Source organism: Cervus elaphus, chromosome 5 (genome assembly GCF_910594005.1).
Source record: "Cervus elaphus chromosome 5, mCerEla1.1, whole genome shotgun sequence".
NCBI classification, from domain to species: domain Eukaryota; kingdom Metazoa; phylum Chordata; class Mammalia; order Artiodactyla; family Cervidae; genus Cervus; species Cervus elaphus.
The window spans coordinates 71,687,399-71,709,097 of NC_057819.1; positions in this window are offsets into that span (position 1 = coordinate 71,687,399).

Below are 21,699 nucleotides of genomic sequence, written 5' to 3' on the forward strand. Positions count from 1 at the left end.
CCCTGTGGCAACTGGAAAGGTACCCTGGGTCTCCCGCTTCACTTCGAGAGGCGTCCCTATTGCCCTGCCAAGCCTTGCGGAGTACTCCGATGTGTCCCTTGCAACTAGTCAAGAGTCCTGATATCGCTGAACAAACACGAGCTTTGAAGGGCCATCACCATCGAAACTAGAGAAGATACCCCAGGTTCCCGACGCAACTCGAAAAAAACAATGAGACTTCCCCCTCCACGCGATATGAGGCCCAATTCCGCTCTACTGTTTGCAGAGCAAGTCCGTGTTCCCATTCAAACAAGAAAGGAGCCTTGACTTCCATGATGGAACTCCAGAGAGTCTGAAAGAACACTGTCACAAGTCTAGAGGGACCCTGAGGTCACCGCAGCAACATGAAAGAGCTTCGTGTACCCGAAATCAACATGACATGAGGCCCGATTCCCCTGCATTGGCTCCAGAGCCATCACGGGTTCCCCATCTCCACGACAAGTGGCTTGCCTTCCTTTATGCAACTCCAGAGATTCCCCAAGAACACTGTCTCACGTTTAGAGGAATACCAGCTCAGCACAGCAACTCAAGAGAAGCTCCATGTACCCCAAATCATCTCGAGATGAGAGCTGATTCCCTGGATTCGACTCAAGAGGAATGCCAACTTTCAACAAGCAGCTCAAGCAGAGGCTTTTCTCAGCTCTAGGTATGTGAGAGGGCACCTGAGTTTGTTGCCTCAAGTGAAATGGACACCAAGATGCCCTGACTGGAAATAAGGCCGGATTTCCATGCAGTGACTTGAATGCAGGCTCGTCTTTCATCTCCCAAGATGAAGAGATGTCTGCATCCCCTGTGGAGACCGCAGAGAAAGCCCTAGTTCCCCGCCTCATCTTGACAGGAGGCCTTACATCCCTTTGACAACTCGAGAGGCAAGCGGAGTTCAATGCTTCAAAAGGAGACGATGTCTGACACCTCTTTAAAATTTTTAGGAATAACAATATCCCTGTGGCAACTGCAAAGGGAAACTGGGTCGCCCCCCTCACCTCGAGAGGCATCCCTATTGGCCTGCCAAGCCTCGAGGAGAATCCCGAGGTGTCCCTCGCAACTAGACAGGAGTCCTGTCACCGTTCAACCCACACGGGTTTTGAAGGGCCATCCTCGCCGTAACTCGAGAACATACCCTAGGTTCCCGCCGCAACTTGACAAAAAACATGAGACCTCTCCCAGGCCACGAGTTGAGGCCTGATTTCCCTGCACTGAGTGCAGAGCAAGTCTGTCTTCCCCATGAAACATGAAAGGAGCCTTGACTTCCTTGATGGAACTCAACATAGTCCCCAAGAACAGTGTCACAGGTCTAGAGGGACCCTGAGGTCACTGCAGCAACACGAAAGGACTCGTGTAACTCAAATCAAATCGAGATGAGGGCCAAATCCTCTGCATTGGCTCTGGAGCCATCCCGCTTTCCCCATCAAACAGGACAAGTGGCTTGACTTCCTTTAGGCAACTCCAGAGATTCACCAAGAGCACCGTCCCATATCTAGAGGAATACCAAGTTCAGTACATCAACTCGAGAAAAGCTCCGTGTACCCCAAATCATCTCAAAATGAGAGCTGATTCCCTGGATTCGACTCAAGAGGAATACCAATATTCCACAAGCACCACAAGAGGAGGCTTCTCTCAGCTATACGTATATGAGAGGGACCCAGAGTTTGCTGACTCAAGTGGAATGGACACCAAGATGCCCTGACCAAAATTAGGCCGGATTTCCCAGAAGTGACTTGAATGCAGGCTCGTCTCTCACCTCACACGATGAAAGGTTGTCTGAATCCCCTGTAGAGACCCTAGAGAAAGTCCTAGTTCCCCGCGTCATCTCGACATGAGGCCTCACATCCCTTCAAAAACTTGAGAGGCACGCGGAGTTCAATGCTTCAAAAGGAGACGATGCCTGACTCCTCCTGAAACTTGATAGGAATCCCAATATCCCTGTGGCAACTGCAAAGGGAAACTGGATTTCCCCCCTCACCTCAAGAGGCGTCACTATTGACCTGCCAAGCCTCGAGGAGAATTCCGAGGTGTCCCTCGCAACTAGACAGGAGTCCTGACATCGCTGATCCAACACGAGTTTTGAATGGCCCTGCTCGTCGTTACTCAAAAACATAACCTAGGTTCCCGCCGCAACTCGAGAAAAACCATCAGACTTTCCCCTCGCCGCGAGATGAGTCCCGATTCCCTTGCAGTGCGTGCACAGCAAGTCCGTGTTCCACATCAAACACGAAAGGAGCCTTGACTTCCTTGATGGAACTCCAGGGAGTCCCCAAGAACACTGTCACAAGTATAGAGGGACCCTGAGGTCCCCGCAGGAACATGAAAGCGCTCCGTGTCCTCCAAATCAACACAACATGAGGCCCGATTCCCCTGCATTGTGTCCAGAGCCATCCCGATTTCCCTGACAGAAACGACAAGTGGCTTCACTTCCTTTAGGCAACTCCAGAGATTCCGCGAGAATACCGACAAAAGACTAGAGGAACACCAAGTTCAGCACAGCAAATCGAGGAAAGCTCCATGTACCCCAAATCATCTTGAGATGAGAGCTGATTCCCTGGGTTTGACTCAAGAGGAATGCCAACTTTCTACAAGCACTTCACTAGGAGGCTTCTCTCAGCTATAGGTATGTGAGAGGGGCCCTGAGTTTGCTGCCTCAAATGGAATGGACACCGATATGCCCTGACTCGAAATAAGGTCGGAATTCCCTGCAGTGACTTGAATGCAGGCTCGTCTTTCATCTCACAAGATGAAGGAATGTCTGAATGCCCTGTGAAGACCCTAGAGAAACCCCTAGTTCCCCGCCTCATCTCCACATGATTCCTCAAATCCCTTTGAAAACTTGAGAGTCACACGGAGTTCAATGCTTCAAAATGAGAAGAGACCTGACTCATCTTGAAAACTGATAGGAATCCAAATGTCCCTGTGGCCACTGCAAAGGGAAACTGGATCTCCCGCCTCACCTCGAGAGGAGTCCCTCTTGTCTTGCCAAGCCTCAAGGAAAATCCCAAGGTGTCCCTCGCAACTAGACAGGAGTCCTGACGTCGCTGAACCAACACGAGTTTTGAAGGTCCATCTCCAACGTTACTCGAGATCATAACCCAGGTTCCCGCCCCAACTCCAGAAAAATCATGAGACTTTCCCCTCGCCGTGAGATGAGGCCCGATTCCCCTGCACTGCATGCAGAGCAAGTCCGTGTTCCCCATCAACACGAAAGGAGCCTTGACTTCCTTGATGGAAGTCCAGAGAGTCCCCAGGAACATAGTCACAAGTCTAGCGGGACCCTGAGGACCCCACAGCAACATGAAAGCGCACCGTGTACTCGAAATCAACTCGAGATGAGGCCCGATTCCCCTGCCTGGTCTCCAGAGCCATCACTTGTTCCCCATCAAACACGACAAGTAGCTTGACTTCCTTCAGGCAACTCCAGAGATCACCCGAGAATACTGTCTCAAGTCTAGAGGAACACCAATTTCAGCACAGCAACTCGAGAAAAGCTCATGTACCCAAATTATCTCGAGATGAGAGCTGATTCCCTGGCTTTGATTTAATAGGAATGCCAGGTTTCCACATCCCCTCAGGAGGAAGCTTCTCTCAGCTATAAGTATGTGAGAGGGACCCTGAGATTGCTGCGTCGAGTGGAATGGGCACCAAGATGCCCTGACTCGAAATAAGGCCGTATTTCCCTGCAGTGACTTGAATGCAGGCCTGTCTTTCATCTCAGATGATGAAGGGATGTCTGAATCCCTGGAAACCCTAGAGAAAGCCCTAGTTCCCCGCCTCATCTCGACAGGCAGCCTTACATCCCCTTGACAACTCAAAGGGAACGCGGAGTTCAATGCTTCAAAAGGAGACGATGCCTGCCTCCTCTTGAAAATTGATAAGAATAACAATATCACTGTGGCAACTGCAATGGAAACTGGGTCACCCCTCACCTCGAGAGGCATCCCTATTGCCCTGCTAAGCCTCGAGTAGAATCCCGAGGTGACCCTCGCAACTAGACAGGAGTCTTGTCGCCGCTCAGCCAACACGGGTTTTGAAGGGCCATCCTCGTCTTAACTTGAGAACATAACCCAGGTTCCCGCCACACCACGAGAAAAACCGTGAGACTTTCCCCTCGCCGCGAGATGAGGCCCGATTCCCCTGCACTGTGTGCAGAGCGAGTCCCTGTTCGCCATCAAACATGAAAGGAGCCTTGACTTACTTGATGGAACTCCACAGAGTCCCCAAGAACACTGTCACAAGTATAGAGGGACCTGAGGTCCCCACAGCAAAACGAAAGCACACTGTGTCCTCCAGATCAACTTGAGATGAGGCCAGATTGCCCTGCATGGTCTCCAGAGCCAACCCTCGTTCCCCATCAAACAAGACAAGTGGCTTGACTTCCTTTAGGCAACCTCAGAGATTCCCCGTGGACACTGTCCCAAGACGAGAGACACACCAAATTCAGCACAGCAAATCGAGAAAAGCTCCATGTACCCCAAAACATCTCGAAATGAGAGCTGATTCCCTGACATCGACTCAACCTGAATGCCAAATTTCCACAAGCACCTAAGAGGAGGCTCTCTCAGCTATAGGTATTTGAGAGGGACCCTGAGTTTGCTGCCTTAAGTGGAATGGACACCGAGATGCCCTGACTCGAATTAAGGCCAGATTTCTTGCAGTGACTTGAATGCAGGCTCGCCTTTAATCTCACAAGAAGAAGGGTTGTCCGAATCCCCTGTGGAGACCATAATGAAAGCCATACATCCCCGCCTGCTCTCGACAGGAGGCCCTACATGCCTTTGACAACTCGAGAGGCAAGCGGAGTTCAATGCCTCAAAAGTAGACAATGCCTGACTCCTCTTGAAAATGGATGGAAATCCCAATATCCCTGTGGCAACTGGAAAGGGACACTGGGTCTCCCGCCTCACCTCGAGAGGCATCCCTATTGCCCTGCCAAGCCTCGAGGAGAATGCCGAAGTGTCCATCGCAACTAAACAGGAGTCCACACATCGCTGAAATAATACGACTTTTGAAGGGCCATCCCCGCGGTAACTCGAGAACATAACCCAGATTCCCTTCGCAACTAGAGAGAAACCATGAAACGTACCCCTTGCGACGAGATGAGGCCCGATTCCCTTGCATTGCGTGCAGACCAAGTCCGTGTCCATGTCAAACAAAAAAGGAGCCTTGACTTCCTTGATGGAACTCCAGAGAGTTCTCAAGTACACTGTCACAAGTCTAGAGGGACCATGAGGTTACTGCAGCAACACAAAAGAACTCCGTGTAACCCAAATCAACTCGAGATGAGGCCCGATTCCACTGCATTGGCTCCAGAGCCATCCCGCATTCACCATCACACATGACACGTGGCTTGACTTCATTTAGGCAACTCCAGAGATTCCCCAAGAACACCGTCCCAAGTCTAGAGGAACACCAAATGGAGCAGAGCAACTCGAGAAAAGCTCTGTGTACACCAAATCATCTCGAGATGAGAGCTGATTCCCTGGATTTGACTCAAGAGGAATGGCAACTTTCCACAAGCACCTCAAGAGGAGGTGTGTCTCAGCTACAGGTATGTGAGAGGGACCCTGAGATTGCTGCCTCAAGTGGAATGGACAAGGAGATGCCCTGACACGAAATAAGTCTGGATTTACCTGAAGTGACTTGAATGCAGGCTCGTCTTTCATCTCACAAGAAGAAGGGATATCTGAATCCCCTGTGGAGACCCTAGAGAAAGCCCTATTTTCCCGCCTCATCTCGACAAGAGGCCTCACATCCCTTCGACCACTCAAGAGGCACGCAGAGTTAAGTGCCTCCAAAGGAGACGATGCCTGACTCCTCTTGAAAATTGATAGGAATTCCAATATCCCTTTGGCATCTGGAATGGGAGCCTGGATCTCCCGCCTAATATCGAGAGGCGTCCCTATTGCCCTGCCAAGCCTTGAGGAACATCCCGTGGTGTCCCTCACAACTAGACAGGACTCCTGACTTCCCTGAACCAACACGAGTGTTTAAGAGCCATCCCCGTCGTAACTCGAGAACATAACCCAGGTTGCCGATGCAACTCGAGAAAAACAATGAGACTTCCCCCTCCACGCGAGATGAGGCCCAATTCCCCTGCACTGTTTGTACAGCAAGTCTGTGTTCCCCGTCAAACACGAAAAGAGCCTTGACTTCCTTGATTGAACTCCAGAGAGTCCCCAAGAACACTGTCACAAGTCTAGAGGGACCCTGATTTCCCCACAGCAACACGAAAGAGCTCCTTATACCCCAATTCAACTCCAGATGCGGCCCGATTCCCGTGCATTGGCTCCAGAGCCATCCCACGTTCCCCATCAACCACGACAAGTGGTTGACTTCCTTTAGGCAACTCCAGAGATTCCCTGAGAACACCGTCTCAAGTCTAAGGGAACACCAAGTTCAGCACAGCAACTCGAGAAAAGCTCCGTGTACCCCAAATGATCTCGATATTAGAGCTGATTCCCTGATTTTGACTCAAGAGAAATGCCAACTTTCCACAAGCACGTCAAGAGGAGGCTTCTCTCACCTAGACCTATGTGAGTGGGTCCCTGAATTTGCTGCCTCAAGTGGAATGGATACAGAGATGCACTGACTCGATATAAGGGCAGATTTCCTGCAGTGACTTGAATGCAGTCTCGTCTTTCATCTCACATGAAGAAGGGATGTCTGAATCCACGGTGCAGACCCTAGAGAAAGCCCTATTTCCCGGCCTCATCACGACAGGAGGCCTCACATCCCTTTGACAACTTGAGAGGCACGAGGATTTCAATGCCTCAAAAGGAGACGATGCCTGACTCCTCTTGAATATTGATAGGAAACCCAATATCCCTGTGGCAACTGGAAAGGTACCCTGGGTCTCCCGCTTCACTTCGAGAGGCGTCCCTATTGCCCTGCCAAGCCTTGCGGAGTACCCCGATGTGTCCCTTGCAACTAGTCAAGAGTCCTGATATCGCTGAACAAACACGAGCTTTGAAGGGCCATCACCATCGAAACTAGAGAAGATACCCCAGGTTCCCGACGCAACTCGAAAAAAACAATGAGACTTCCCCCTCCACGCGATATGAGGCCCAATTCCGCTCTACTGTTTGCAGAGCAAGTCCGTGTTCCCATTCAAACAAGAAAGGAGCCTTGACTTCCATGATGGAACTCCAGAGAGTCCGAAAGAACACTGTCACAAGTCTAGAGGGACCCTGAGGTCACCGCAGCAACATGAAAGAGCTTCGTGTACCCGAAATCAACATGACATGAGGCCCGATTCCCCTGCATTGGCTCCAGAGCCATCACGGGTTCCCCATCTCCACAACAAGTGGCTTGCCTTCCTTTATGCAACTCCAGAGATTCCCCAAGAACACTGTCTCACGTTTAGAGGAATACCAGCTCAGCACAGCAACTCAAGAGAAGCTCCATGTACCCCAAATCATCTCGAGATGAGAGCTGATTCCCTGGATTCGACTCAAGAGGAATGCCAACTTTCAACAAGCAGCTCAAGCAGAGGCTTTTCTCAGCTCTAGGTATGTGAGAGGGTACCTGAGTTTGTTGCCTCAAGTGAAATGGACACCAAGATGCCCTGACTGGAAATAAGGCCGGATTTCCATGCAGTGACTTGAATGCAGGCTCGTCTTTCATCTCCCAAGATGAAGAGATGTCTGCATCCCCTGTGGAGACCGCAGAGAAAGCCCTAGTTCCCCGCCTCATCTTGACAGGAGGCCTTACATCCCTTTGACAACTCGAGAGGCAAGCGGAGTTCAATGCTTCAAAAGGAGACGATGTCTGACACCTCTTTAAAATTTTTAGGAATAACAATATCCCTGTGGCAACTGCAAAGGGAAACTGGGTCGCCCCCCTCACCTCGAGAGGCATCCCTATTGGCCTGCCAAGCCTCGAGGAGAATCCCGAGGTGTCCCTCGCAACTAGACAGGAGTCCTGTCACCGTTCAACCCACACGGGTTTTGAAGGGCCATCCTCGCCGTAACTCGAGAACATACCCTAGGTTCCCGCCGCAACTTGACAAAAAACATGAGACCTCTCCCAGGCCACGAGTTGAGGCCTGATTTCCCTGCACTGAGTGCAGAGCAAGTCTGTCTTCCCCATGAAACATGAAAGGAGCCTTGACTTCCTTGATGGAACTCAACATAGTCCCCAAGAACAGTGTCACAGGTCTAGAGGGACCCTGAGGTCACTGCAGCAACACGAAAGGACTCGTGTAACTCAAATTAAATCGAGATGAGGGCCAAATCCTCTGCATTGGCTCTGGAGCCATCCCGCTTTCCCCATCAAACAGGACAAGTGGCTTGACTTCCTTTAGGCAACTCTAGAGATTCACCAAGAGCACCGTCCCATATCTAGAGGAATACCAAGTTCAGTACATCAACTCGAGAAAAGCTCCGTGTACCCCAAATCATCTCAAAATGAGAGCTGATTCCCTGGATTCGACTCAAGAGGAATACCAATATTCCACAAGCACCACAAGAGGAGGCTTCTCTCAGCTATACGTATATGAGAGGGACCCAGAGTTTGCTGACTCAAGTGGAATGGACACCAAGATGCCCTGACCAAAATTAGGCCGGATTTCCCAGAAGTGACTTGAATGCAGGCTCGTCTCTCACCTCACACGATGAAAGGTTGTCTGAATCCCCTGTAGAGACCCTAGAGAAAGTCCTAGTTCCCCGCGTCATCTCGACATGAGGCCTCACATCCCTTCAAAAACTCGAGAGGCACGCGGAGTTCAATGCTTCAAAAGGAGACGATGCCTGCCTCCTCTTGAAAATTGATAAGAATAACAATATCACTGTGGCAACTGCAATGGAAACTGGGTCACCCCTCACCTCGAGAGGCATCCCTATTGCCCTGCTAAGCCTCGAGTAGAATCCCGAGGTGACCCTCGCAACTAGACAGGAGTCTTGTCGCCGCTCAGCCAACACGGGTTTTGAAGGGCCATCCTCGTCTTAACTTGAGAACATAACCCAGGTTCCCGCCACACCACGAGAAAAACCGTGAGACTTTCCCCTCGCCGCGAGATGAGGCCCGATTCCCCTGCACTGTGTGCAGAGCGAGTCCCTGTTCGCCATCAAACATGAAAGGAGCCTTGACTTACTTGATGGAACTCCACAGAGTCCCCAAGAACACTGTCACAAGTATAGAGGGACCTGAGGTCCCCACAGCAAAACGAAAGCACACTGTGTCCTCCAGATCAACTTGAGATGAGGCCAGATTGCCCTGCATGGTCTCCAGAGCCAACCCTCGTTCCCCATCAAACAAGACAAGTGGCTTGACTTCCTTTAGGCAACCTCAGAGATTCCCCGTGGACACTGTCCCAAGACGAGAGACACACCAAATTCAGCACAGCAAATCGAGAAAAGCTCCATGTACCCCAAAACATCTCGAAATGAGAGCTGATTCCCTGACATCGACTCAACCTGAATGCCAAATTTCCACAAGCACCTAAGAGGAGGCTCTCTCAGCTATAGGTATTTGAGAGGGACCCTGAGTTTGCTGCCTTAAGTGGAATGGACACCGAGATGCCCTGACTCGAATTAAGGCCAGATTTCTTGCAGTGACTTGAATGCAGGCTCGCCTTTAATCTCACAAGAAGAAGGGTTGTCCGAATCCCCTGTGGAGACCATAATGAAAGCCATACATCCCCGCCTGCTCTCGACAGGAGGCCCTACATGCCTTTGACAACTCGAGAGGCAAGCGGAGTTCAATGCCTCAAAAGTAGACAATGCCTGACTCCTCTTGAAAATGGATAGAAATCCCAATATCCCTGTGGCAACTGGAAAGGGACACTGGGTCTCCCGCCTCACCTCGAGAGGCATCCCTATTGCCCTGCCAAGCCTCGAGGAGAATGCCGAAGTGTCCATCGCAACTAAACAGGAGTCCACACATCGCTGAAATAATACGACTTTTGAAGGGCCATCCCCGCGGTAACTCGAGAACATAACCCAGATTCCCTTCGCAACTAGAGAGAAACCATGAAACGTACCCCTTGCGACGAGATGAGGCCCGATTCCCTTGCATTGCGTGCAGACCAAGTCCGTGTCCATGTCAAACAAAAAAGGAGCCTTGACTTCCTTGATGGAACTCCAGAGAGTTCTCAAGTACACTGTCACAAGTCTAGAGGGACCATGAGGTTACTGCAGCAACACAAAAGAACTCCGTGTAACCCAAATCAACTCGAGATGAGGCCCGATTCCACTGCATTGGCTCCAGAGCCATCCCGCATTCACCATCACACATGACACGTGGCTTGACTTCATTTAGGCAACTCCAGAGATTCCCCAAGAACACCGTCCCAAGTCTAGAGGAACACCAAATGGAGCAGAGCAACTCGAGAAAAGCTCTGTGTACACCAGATCATCTCGAGATGAGAGCTGATTCCCTGGATTTGACTCAAGAGGAATGGCAACTTTCCACAAGCACCTCAAGAGGAGGTGTGTCTCAGCTACAGGTATGTGAGAGGGACCCTGAGATTGCTGCCTCAAGTGGAATGGACAAGGAGATGCCCTGACACGAAATAAGTCTGGATTTACCTGAAGTGACTTGAATGCAGGCTCGTCTTTCATCTCACAAGAAGAAGGGATATCTGAATCCCCTGTGGAGACCCTAGAGAAAGCCCTATTTTCCCGCCTCATCTCGACAAGAGGCCTCACATCCCTTCGACCACTCAAGAGGCACGCAGAGTTAAGTGCCTCCAAAGGAGACGATGCCTGACTCCTCTTGAAAATTGATAGGAATTCCAATATCCCTTTGGCATCTGGAATGGGAGCCTGGATCTCCCGCCTAACATCGAGAGGCGTCCCTATTGCCCTGCCAAGCCTTGAGGAACATCCCGTGGTGTCCCTCACAACTAGACAGGACTCCTGACTTCCCTGAACCAACACGAGTGTTTAAGAGCCATCCCCGTCGTAACTCGAGAACATAACCCAGGTTGCCGATGCAACTCGAGAAAAACAATGAGACTTCCCCCTCCACGCGAGATGAGGCCCAATTCCCCTGCACTGTTTGTACAGCAAGTCTGTGTTCCCCGTCAAACACGAAAAGAGCCTTGACTTCCTTGATTGAACTCCAGAGAGTCCCCAAGAACACTGTCACAAGTCTAGAGGGACCCTGATTTCCCCACAGCAACACGAAAGAGCTCCTTATACCCCAATTCAACTCCAGATGCGGCCCGATTCCCGTGCATTGGCTCCAGAGCCATCCCACGTTCCCCATCAACCACGACAAGTGGTTGACTTCCTTTAGGCAACTCCAGAGATTCCCCGAGAACACCGTCTCAAGTCTAAGGGAACACCAAGTTCAGCACAGCAACTCGAGAAAAGCTCCGTGTACCCCAAATGATCTCGATATTAGAGCTGATTCCCTGATTTTGACTCAAGAGAAATGCCAACTTTCCACAAGCACGTCAAGAGGAGGCTTCTCTCACCTAGACCTATGTGAGTGGGTCCCTGAATTTGCTGCCTCAAGTGGAATGGATACAGAGATGCACTGACTCGATATAAGGGCAGATTTCCTGCAGTGACTTGAATGCAGTCTCGTCTTTCATCTCACATGAAGAAGGGATGTCTGAATCCACGGTGCAGACCCTAGAGAAAGCCCTATTTCCCGGCCTCATCACGACAGGAGGCCTCACATCCCTTTGACAACTTGAGAGGCACGAGGATTTCAATGCCTCAAAAGGAGACGATGCCTGACTCCTCTTGAATATTGATAGGAAACCCAATATCCCTGTGGCAACTGGAAAGGTACCCTGGGTCTCCCGCTTCACTTCGAGAGGCGTCCCTATTGCCCTGCCAAGCCTTGCGGAGTACCCCGATGTGTCCCTTGCAACTAGTCAAGAGTCCTGATATCGCTGAACAAACACGAGCTTTGAAGGGCCATCACCATCGAAACTAGAGAAGATACCCCAGGTTCCCGACGCAACTCGAAAAAAACAATGAGACTTCCCCCTCCACGCGATATGAGGCCCAATTCCGCTCTACTGTTTGCAGAGCAAGTCCGTGTTCCCATTCAAACAAGAAAGGAGCCTTGACTTCCATGATGGAACTCCAGAGAGTCCGAAAGAACACTGTCACAAGTCTAGAGGGACCCTGAGGTCACCGCAGCAACATGAAAGAGCTTCGTGTACCCGAAATCAACATGGCATGAGGCCCGATTCCCCTGCATTGGCTCCAGAGCCATCACGGGTTCCCCATCTCCACGACAAGTGGCTTGCCTTCCTTTATGCAACTCCAGAGATTCCCCGAGAACACTGTCTCACGTTTAGAGGAATACCAGTTCAGCACAGCAACTCAAGAGAAGCTCCATGTACCCCAAATCATCTCGAGATGAGAGCTGATTCCCTGGATTCGACTCAAGAGGAATGCCAACTTTCAACAAGCAGCTCAAGCAGAGGCTTTTCTCAGCTCTAGGTATGTGAGAGGGCACCTGAGTTTGTTGCCTCAAGTGAAATGGACACCAAGATGCCCTGACTGGAAATAAGGCCGGATTTCCATGCAGTGACTTGAATGCAGGCTCGTCTTTCATCTCCCAAGATGAAGAGATGTCTGCATCCCCTGTGGAGACCGCAGAGAAAGCCCTAGTTCCCCGCCTCATCTTGACAGGAGGCCTTACATCCCTTTGACAACTCGAGAGGCAAGCGGAGTTCAATGCTTCAAAAGGAGACGATGTCTGACACCTCTTTAAAATTTTTAGGAATAACAATATCCCTGTGGCAACTGCAAAGGGAAACTGGGTCGCCCCCCTCACCTCGAGAGGCATCCCTATTGGCCTGCCAAGCCTCGAGGAGAATCCCGAGGTGTCCCTCGCAACTAGACAGGAGTCCTGTCACCGTTCAACCCACACGGGTTTTGAAGGGCCATCCTCGCCGTAACTCGAGAACATACCCTAGGTTCCCGCCGCAACTTGACAAAAAACATGAGACCTCTCCCAGGCCACGAGTTGAGGCCTGATTTCCCTGCACTGAGTGCAGAGCAAGTCTGTCTTCCCCATGAAACATGAAAGGAGCCTTGACTTCCTTGATGGAACTCAACATAGTCCCCAAGAACAGTGTCACAGGTCTAGAGGGACCCTGAGGTCACTGCAGCAACACGAAAGGACTCATGTAACTCAAATCAAATCGAGATGAGGGCCAAATCCTCTGCATTGGCTCTGGAGCCATCCCGCTTTCCCCATCAAACAGGACAAGTGGCTTGACTTCCTTTAGGCAACTCCAGAGATTCACCAAGAGCACCGTCCCATATCTAGAGGAATACCAAGTTCAGTACATCAACTCGAGAAAAGCTCCGTGTACCCCAAATCATCTCAAAATGAGAGCTGATTCCCTGGATTCGACTCAAGAGGAATACCAATATTCCACAAGCACCACAAGAGGAGGCTTCTCTCAGCTATACGTATATGAGAGGGACCCAGAGTTTGCTGACTCAAGTGGAATGGACACCAAGATGCCCTGACCAAAATTAGGCCGGATTTCCCAGAAGTGACTTGAATGCAGGCTCGTCTCTCACCTCACACGATGAAAGGTTGTCTGAATCCCCTGTAGAGACCCTAGAGAAAGTCCTAGTTCCCCGCGTCATCTCGACATGAGGCCTCACATCCCTTCAAAAACTCGAGAGGCACGCGGAGTTCAATGCTTCAAAAGGAGACGATGCCTGACTCCTCCTGAAACTTGATAGGAATCCCAATATCCCTGTGGCAACTGCAAAGGGAAACTGGATTTCCCCCCTCACCTCAAGAGGCGTCACTATTGACCTGCCAAGCCTCGAGGAGAATTCCGAGGTGTCCCTCGCAACTAGACAGGAGTCCTGACATCGCTGATCCAACACGAGTTTTGAATGGCCCTGCTCGTCGTTACTCAAAAACATAACCTAGGTTCCCGCCGCAACTCGAGAAAAACCATCAGACTTTCCCCTCGCCGCGAGATGAGTCCCGATTCCCCTGCAGTGCGTGCACAGCAAGTCCGTGTTCCACATCAAACACGAAAGGAGCCTTGACTTCCTTGATGGAACTCCAGGGAGTCCCCAAGAACACTGTCACAAGTATAGAGGGACCCTGAGGTCCCCGCAGGAACATGAAAGCGCTCCGTGTCCTCCAAATCAACACAACATGAGGCCCGATTCCCCTGCATTGTGTCCAGAGCCATCCTGATTTCCCTGACAGAAACGACAAGTGGCTTCACTTCCTTTAGGCAACTCCAGAGATTCCGCGAGAATACCGACAAAAGACTAGAGGAACACCAAGTTCAGCACAGCAAATCGAGGAAAGCTCCATGTACCCCAAATCATCTCGAGATGAGAGCTGATTCCCTGGGTTTGACTCAAGAGGAATGCCAACTTTCTACAAGCACTTCACTAGGAGGCTTCTCTCAGCTATAGGTATGTGAGAGGGGCCCTGAGTTTGCTGCCTCAAATGGAATGGACACCGATATGCCCTGACTCGAAATAAGGTCGGAATTCCCTGCAGTGACTTGAATGCAGGCTCGTCTTTCATCTCACAAGATGAAGGAATGTCTGAATGCCCTGTGAAGACCCTAGAGAAACCCCTAGTTCCCCGCCTCATCTCCACATGATTCCTCAAATCCCTTTGAAAACTTGAGAGTCACACGGAGTTCAATGCTTCAAAATGAGAAGAGACCTGACTCATCTTGAAAACTGATAGGAATCCAAATGTCCCTGTGGCCACTGCAAAGGGAAACTGGATCTCCCACCTCACCTCGAGAGGAGTCCCTCTTGTCTTGCCAAGCCTCAAGGAAAATCCCAAGGTGTCCCTCGCAACTAGACAGGAGTCCTGACGTCGCTGAACCAACACGAGTTTTGAAGGTCCATCTCCAACGTTACTCGAGATCATAACCCAGGTTCCCGCCCCAACTCCAGAAAAATCATGAGACTTTCCCCTCGCCGTGAGATGAGGCCCGATTCCCCTGCACTGCATGCAGAGCAAGTCCGTGTTCCCCATCAACACGAAAGGAGCCTTGACTTCCTTGATGGAAGTCCAGAGAGTCCCCAGGAACATAGTCACAAGCCTAGCGGGACCCTGAGGACCCCACAGCAACATGAAAGCGCACCGTGTACTCGAAATCAACTCGAGATGAGGCCCGATTCCCCTGCCTGGTCTCCAGAGCCATCACTTGTTCCCCATCAAACATGACAAGTAGCTTGACTTCCTTCAGGCAACTCCAGAGATCACCCGAGAATACTGTCTCAAGTCTAGAGGAACACCAATTTCAGCACAGCAACTCGAGAAAAGCTCATGTACCCAAATTATCTCGAGATGAGAGTTGATTCCCTGGCTTTGATTTAATAGGAATGCCAGGTTTCCACATCCCCTCAGGAGGAAGCTTCTCTCAGCTATAAGTATGTGAGAGGGACCCTGAGATTGCTGCGTCGAGTGGAATGGGCACCAAGATGCCCTGACTCGAAATAAGGCCGTATTTCCCTGCAGTGACTTGAATGCAGGCCTGTCTTTCATCTCAGATGATGAAGGGATGTCTGAATCCCTGGAAACCCTAGAGAAAGCCCTAGTTCCCCGCCTCATCTCGACAGGCAGCCTTACATCCCCTTGACAACTCAAAGGGAACGCGGAGTTCAATGCTTCAAAAGGAGACGATGCCTGCCTCCTCTTGAAAATTGATAAGAATAACAATATCACTGTGGCAACTGCAATGGAAACTGGGTCACCCCTCACCTCGAGAGGCATCCCTATTGCCCTGCTAAGCCTCGAGTAGAATCCCGAGGTGACCCTCGCAACTAGACAGGAGTCTTGTCGCCGCTCAGCCAACACGGGTTTTGAAGGGCCATCCTCGTCTTAACTTGAGAACATAACCCAGGTTCCCGCCACACCACGAGAAAAACCGTGAGACTTTCCCCTCGCCGCGAGATGAGGCCCGATTCCCCTGCACTGTGTGCAGAGCGAGTCCCTGTTCGCCATCAAACATGAAAGGAGCCTTGACTTACTTGATGGAACTCCACAGAGTCCCCAAGAACACTGTCACAAGTATAGAGGGACCTGAGGTCCCCACAGCAAAACGAAAGCACACTGTGTCCTCCAGATCAACTTGAGATGAGGCCAGATTGCCCTGCATGGTCTCCAGAGCCAACCCTCGTTCCCCATCAAACAAGACAAGTGGCTTGACTTCCTTTAGGCAACCTCAGAGATTCCCCGTGGACACTGTCCCAAGACGAGAGACACACCAAATTCAGCACAGCAAATCGAGAAAAGCTCCATGTACCCCAAAACATCTCGAAATGAGAGCTGATTCCCTGACATCGACTCAACCTGAATGCCAAATTTCCACAAGCACCTAAGAGGAGGCTCTCTCAGCTATAGGTATTTGAGAGGGACCCTGAGTTTGCTGCCTTAAGTGGAATGGACACCGAGATGCCCTGACTCGAATTAAGGCCAGATTTCTTGCAGTGACTTGAATGCAGGCTCGCCTTTAATCTCACAAGAAGAAGGGTTGTCCGAATCCCCTGTGGAGACCATAATGAAAGCCATACATCCCCGCCTGCTCTCGACAGGAGGCCCTACATGCCTTTGACAACTCGAGAGGCAAGCGGAGTTCAATGCCTCAAAAGTAGACAATGCCTGACTCCTCTTGAAAATGGATAGAAATCCCAATATCCCTGTGGCAACTGGAAAGGGACACTGGGTCTCCCGCCTCACCTCGAGAGGCATCCCTATTGCCCTGCCAAGCCTCGAGGAGAATGCCGAAGTGTCCATCGCAACTAAACAGGAGTCCACACATCGCTGAAATAATACGACTTTTGAAGGGCCATCCCCGCGGTAACTCGAGAACATAACCCAGATTCCCTTCGCAACTAGAGAGAAACCATGAAACGTACCCCTTGCGACGAGATGAGGCCCGATTCCCTTGCATTGCGTGCAGACCAAGTCCGTGTCCATGTCAAACAAAAAAGGAGCCTTGACTTCCTTGATGGAACTCCAGAGAGTTCTCAAGTACACTGTCACAAGTCTAGAGGGACCATGAGGTTACTGCAGCAACACAAAAGAACTCCGTGTAACCCAAATCAACTCGAGATGAGGCCCGATTCCACTGCATTGGCTCCAGAGCCATCCCGCATTCACCATCACACATGACACGTGGCTTGACTTCATTTAGGCAACTCCAGAGATTCCCCAAGAACACCGTCCCAAGTCTAGAGGAACACCAAATGGAGCAGAGCAACTCGAGAAAAGCTCTGTGTACACCAGATCATCTCGAGATGAGAGCTGATTCCCTGGATTTGACTCAAGAGGAATGGCAACTTTCCACAAGCACCTCAAGAGGAGGTGTGTCTCAGCTACAGGTATGTGAGAGGGACCCTGAGATTGCTGCCTCAAGTGGAATGGACAAGGAGATGCCCTGACACGAAATAAGTCTGGATTTACCTGAAGTGACTTGAATGCAGGCTCGTCTTTCATCTCACAAGAAGAAGGGATATCTGAATCCCCTGTGGAGACCCTAGAGAAAGCCCTATTTTCCCGCCTCATCTCGACAAGAGGCCTCACATCCCTTCGACCACTCAAGAGGCACGCAGAGTTAAGTGCCTCCAAAGGAGACGATGCCTGACTCCTCTTGAAAATTGATAGGAATTCCAATATCCCTTTGGCATCTGGAATGGGAGCCTGGATCTCCCGCCTAACATCGAGAGGCGTCCCTATTGCCCTGCCAAGCCTTGAGGAACATCCCGTGGTGTCCCTCACAACTAGACAGGACTCCTGACTTCCCTGAACCAACACGAGTGTTTAAGAGCCATCCCCGTCGTAACTCGAGAACATAACCCAGGTTGCCGATGCAACTCGAGAAAAACAATGAGACTTCCCCCTCCACGCGAGATGAGGCCCAATTCCCCTGCACTGTTTGTACAGCAAGTCTGTGTTCCCCGTCAAACACGAAAAGAGCCTTGACTTCCTTGATTGAACTCCAGAGAGTCCCCAAGAACACTGTCACAAGTCTAGAGGGACCCTGATTTCCCCACAGCAACACGAAAGAGCTCCTTATACCCCAATTCAACTCCAGATGCGGCCCGATTCCCGTGCATTGGCTCCAGAGCCATCCCACGTTCCCCATCAACCACGACAAGTGGTTGACTTCCTTTAGGCAACTCCAGAGATTCCCCGAGAACACCGTCTCAAGTCTAAGGGAACACCAAGTTCAGCACAGCAACTCGAGAAAAGCTCCGTGTACCCCAAATGATCTCGATATTAGAGCTGATTCCCTGATTTTGACTCAAGAGAAATGCCAACTTTCCACAAGCACGTCAAGAGGAGGCTTCTCTCACCTAGACCTATGTGAGTGGGTCCCTGAATTTGCTGCCTCAAGTGGAATGGATACAGAGATGCACTGACTCGATATAAGGGCAGATTTCCTGCAGTGACTTGAATGCAGTCTCGTCTTTCATCTCACATGAAGAAGGGATGTCTGAATCCACGGTGCAGACCCTAGAGAAAGCCCTATTTCCCGGCCTCATCACGACAGGAGGCCTCACATCCCTTTGACAACTTGAGAGGCACGAGGATTTCAATGCCTCAAAAGGAGACGATGCCTGACTCCTCTTGAATATTGATAGGAAACCCAATATCCCTGTGGCAACTGGAAAGGTACCCTGGGTCTCCCGCTTCACTTCGAGAGGCGTCCCTATTGCCCTGCCAAGCCTTGCGAAGTACCCCGATGTGTCCCTTGCAACTAGTCAAGAGTCCTGATATCGCTGAACAAACACGAGCTTTGAAGGGCCATCACCATCGAAACTAGAGAAGATACCCCAGGTTCCCGACGCAACTCGAAAAAAACAATGAGACTTCCCCCTCCACGCGATATGAGGCCCAATTCCACTCTACTGTTTGCAGAGCAAGTCCGTGTTCCCATTCAAACAAGAAAGGAGCCTTGACTTCCATGATGGAACTCCAGAGAGTCCGAAAGAACACTGTCACAAGTCTAGAGGGACCCTGAGGTCACCGCAGCAACATGAAAGAGCTTCGTGTACCCGAAATCAACATGGCATGAGGCCCGATTCCCCTGCATTGGCTCCAGAGCCATCACGGGTTCCCCATCTCCACGACAAGTGGCTTGCCTTCCTTTATGCAACTCCAGAGATTCCCCGAGAACACTGTCTCACGTTTAGAGGAATACCAGTTCAGCACAGCAACTCAAGAGAAGCTCCATGTACCCCAAATCATCTCGAGATGAGAGCTGATTCCCTGGATTTGACTCAAGAGGAATGCCAACTTTCAACAAGCAGCTCAAGCAGAGGCTTTTCTCAGCTCTAGGTATGTGAGAGGGCACCTGAGTTTGTTGCCTCAAGTGAAATGGACACCAAGATGCCCTGACTGGAAATAAGGCCGGATTTCCATGCAGTGACTTGAATGCAGGCTCGTCTTTCATCTCCCAAGATGAAGAGATGTCTGCATCCCCTGTGGAGACCGCAGAGAAAGCCCTAGTTCCCCGCCTCATCTTGACAGGAGGCCTTACATCCCTTTGACAACTCGAGAGGCAAGCGGAGTTCAATGCTTCAAAAGGAGACGATGTCTGACACCTCTTTAAAATTTTTAGGAATAACAATATCCCTGTGGCAACTGCAAAGGGAAACTGGGTCGCCCCCCTCACCTCGAGAGGCATCCCTATTGGCCTGCCAAGCCTCGAGGAGAATCCCGAGGTGTCCCTCGCAACTAGACAGGAGTCCTGTCACCGTTCAACCCACACGGGTTTTGAAGGGCCATCCTCGCCGTAACTCGAGAACATACCCTAGGTTCCCGCCGCAACTTGACAAAAAACATGAGACCTCTCCCAGGCCACGAGTTGAGGCCTGATTTCCCTGCACTGAGTGCAGAGCAAGTCTGTCTTCCCCATGAAACATGAAAGGAGCCTTGACTTCCTTGATGGAACTCAACATAGTCCCCAAGAACAGTGTCACAGGTCTAGAGGGACCCTGAGGTCACTGCAGCAACACGAAAGGACTCGTGTAACTCAAATCAAATCGAGATGAGGGCCAAATCCTCTGCATTGGCTCTGGAGCCATCCCGCTTTCCCCATCAAACAGGACAAGTGGCTTGACTTCCTTTAGGCAACTCCAGAGATTCACCAAGAGCACCGTCCCATATCTAGAGGAATACCAAGTTCAGTACATCAACTCGAGAAAAGCTCCGTGTACCCCAAATCATCTCAAAATGAGAGCTGATTCCCTGGATTTGACTCAAGAGGAATACCAATATTCCACAAGCACCACAAGAGGAGGCTTCTCTCAGCTATACGTATATGAGAGGGACCCAGAGTTTGCTGACTCAAGTGGAATGGACACCAAGATGCCCTGACCAAAATTAGGCCGGATTTCCCAGAAGTGACTTGAATGCAGGCTCGTCTCTCACCTCACACGATGAAAGGTTGTCTGAATCCCCTGTAGAGACCCTAGAGAAAGTCCTAGTTCCCCGCGTCATCTCGACATGAGGCCTCACATCCCTTCAAAAACTCGAGAGGCACGCGGAGTTCAATGCTTCAAAAGGAGACGATGCCTGACTCCTCCTGAAACTTGATAGGAATCCCAATATCCCTGTGGCAACTGCAAAGGGAAACTGGATTTCCCCCCTCACCTCAAGAGGCGTCACTATTGACCTGCCAAGCCTCGAGGAGAATTCCGAGGTGTCCCTCGCAACTAGACAGGAGTCCTGACATCGCTGATCCAACACGAGTTTTGAATGGCCCTGCTCGTCGTTACTCAAAAACATAACCTAGGTTCCCGCCGCAACTCGAGAAAAACCATCAGACTTTCCCCTCGCCGCGAGATGAGTCCCGATTCCCCTGCAGTGCGTGCACAGCAAGTCCGTGTTCCACATCAAACACGAAAGGAGCCTTGACTTCCTTGATGGAACTCCAGGGAGTCCCCAAGAACACTGTCACAAGTATAGAGGGACCCTGAGGTCCCCGCAGGAACATGAAAGCGCTCCGTGTCCTCCAAATCAACACAACATGAGGCCCGATTCCCCTGCATTGTGTCCAGAGCCATCCTGATTTCCCTGACAGAAACGACAAGTGGCTTCACTTCCTTTAGGCAACTCCAGAGATTCCGCGAGAATACCGACAAAAGACTAGAGGAACACCAAGTTCAGCACAGCAAATCGAGGAAAGCTCCATGTACCCCAAATCATCTCGAGATGAGAGCTGATTCCCTGGGTTTGACTCAAGAGGAATGCCAACTTTCTACAAGCACTTCACTAGGAGGCTTCTCTCAGCTATAGGTATGTGAGAGGGGCCCTGAGTTTGCTGCCTCAAATGGAATGGACACCGATATGCCCTGACTCGAAATAAGGTCGGAATTCCCTGCAGTGACTTGAATGCAGGCTCGTCTTTCATCTCACAAGATGAAGGAATGTCTGAATGCCCTGTGAAGACCCTAGAGAAACCCCTAGTTCCCCGCCTCATCTCCACATGATTCCTCAAATCCCTTTGAAAACTTGAGAGTCACACGGAGTTCAATGCTTCAAAATGAGAAGAGACCTGACTCATCTTGAAAACTGATAGGAATCCAAATGTCCCTGTGGCCACTGCAAAGGGAAACTGGATCTCCCGCCTCACCTCGAGAGGAGTCCCTCTTGTCTTGCCAAGCCTCAAGGAAAATCCCAAGGTGTCCCTCGCAACTAGACAGGAGTCCTGACGTCGCTGAACCAACACGAGTTTTGAAGGTCCAT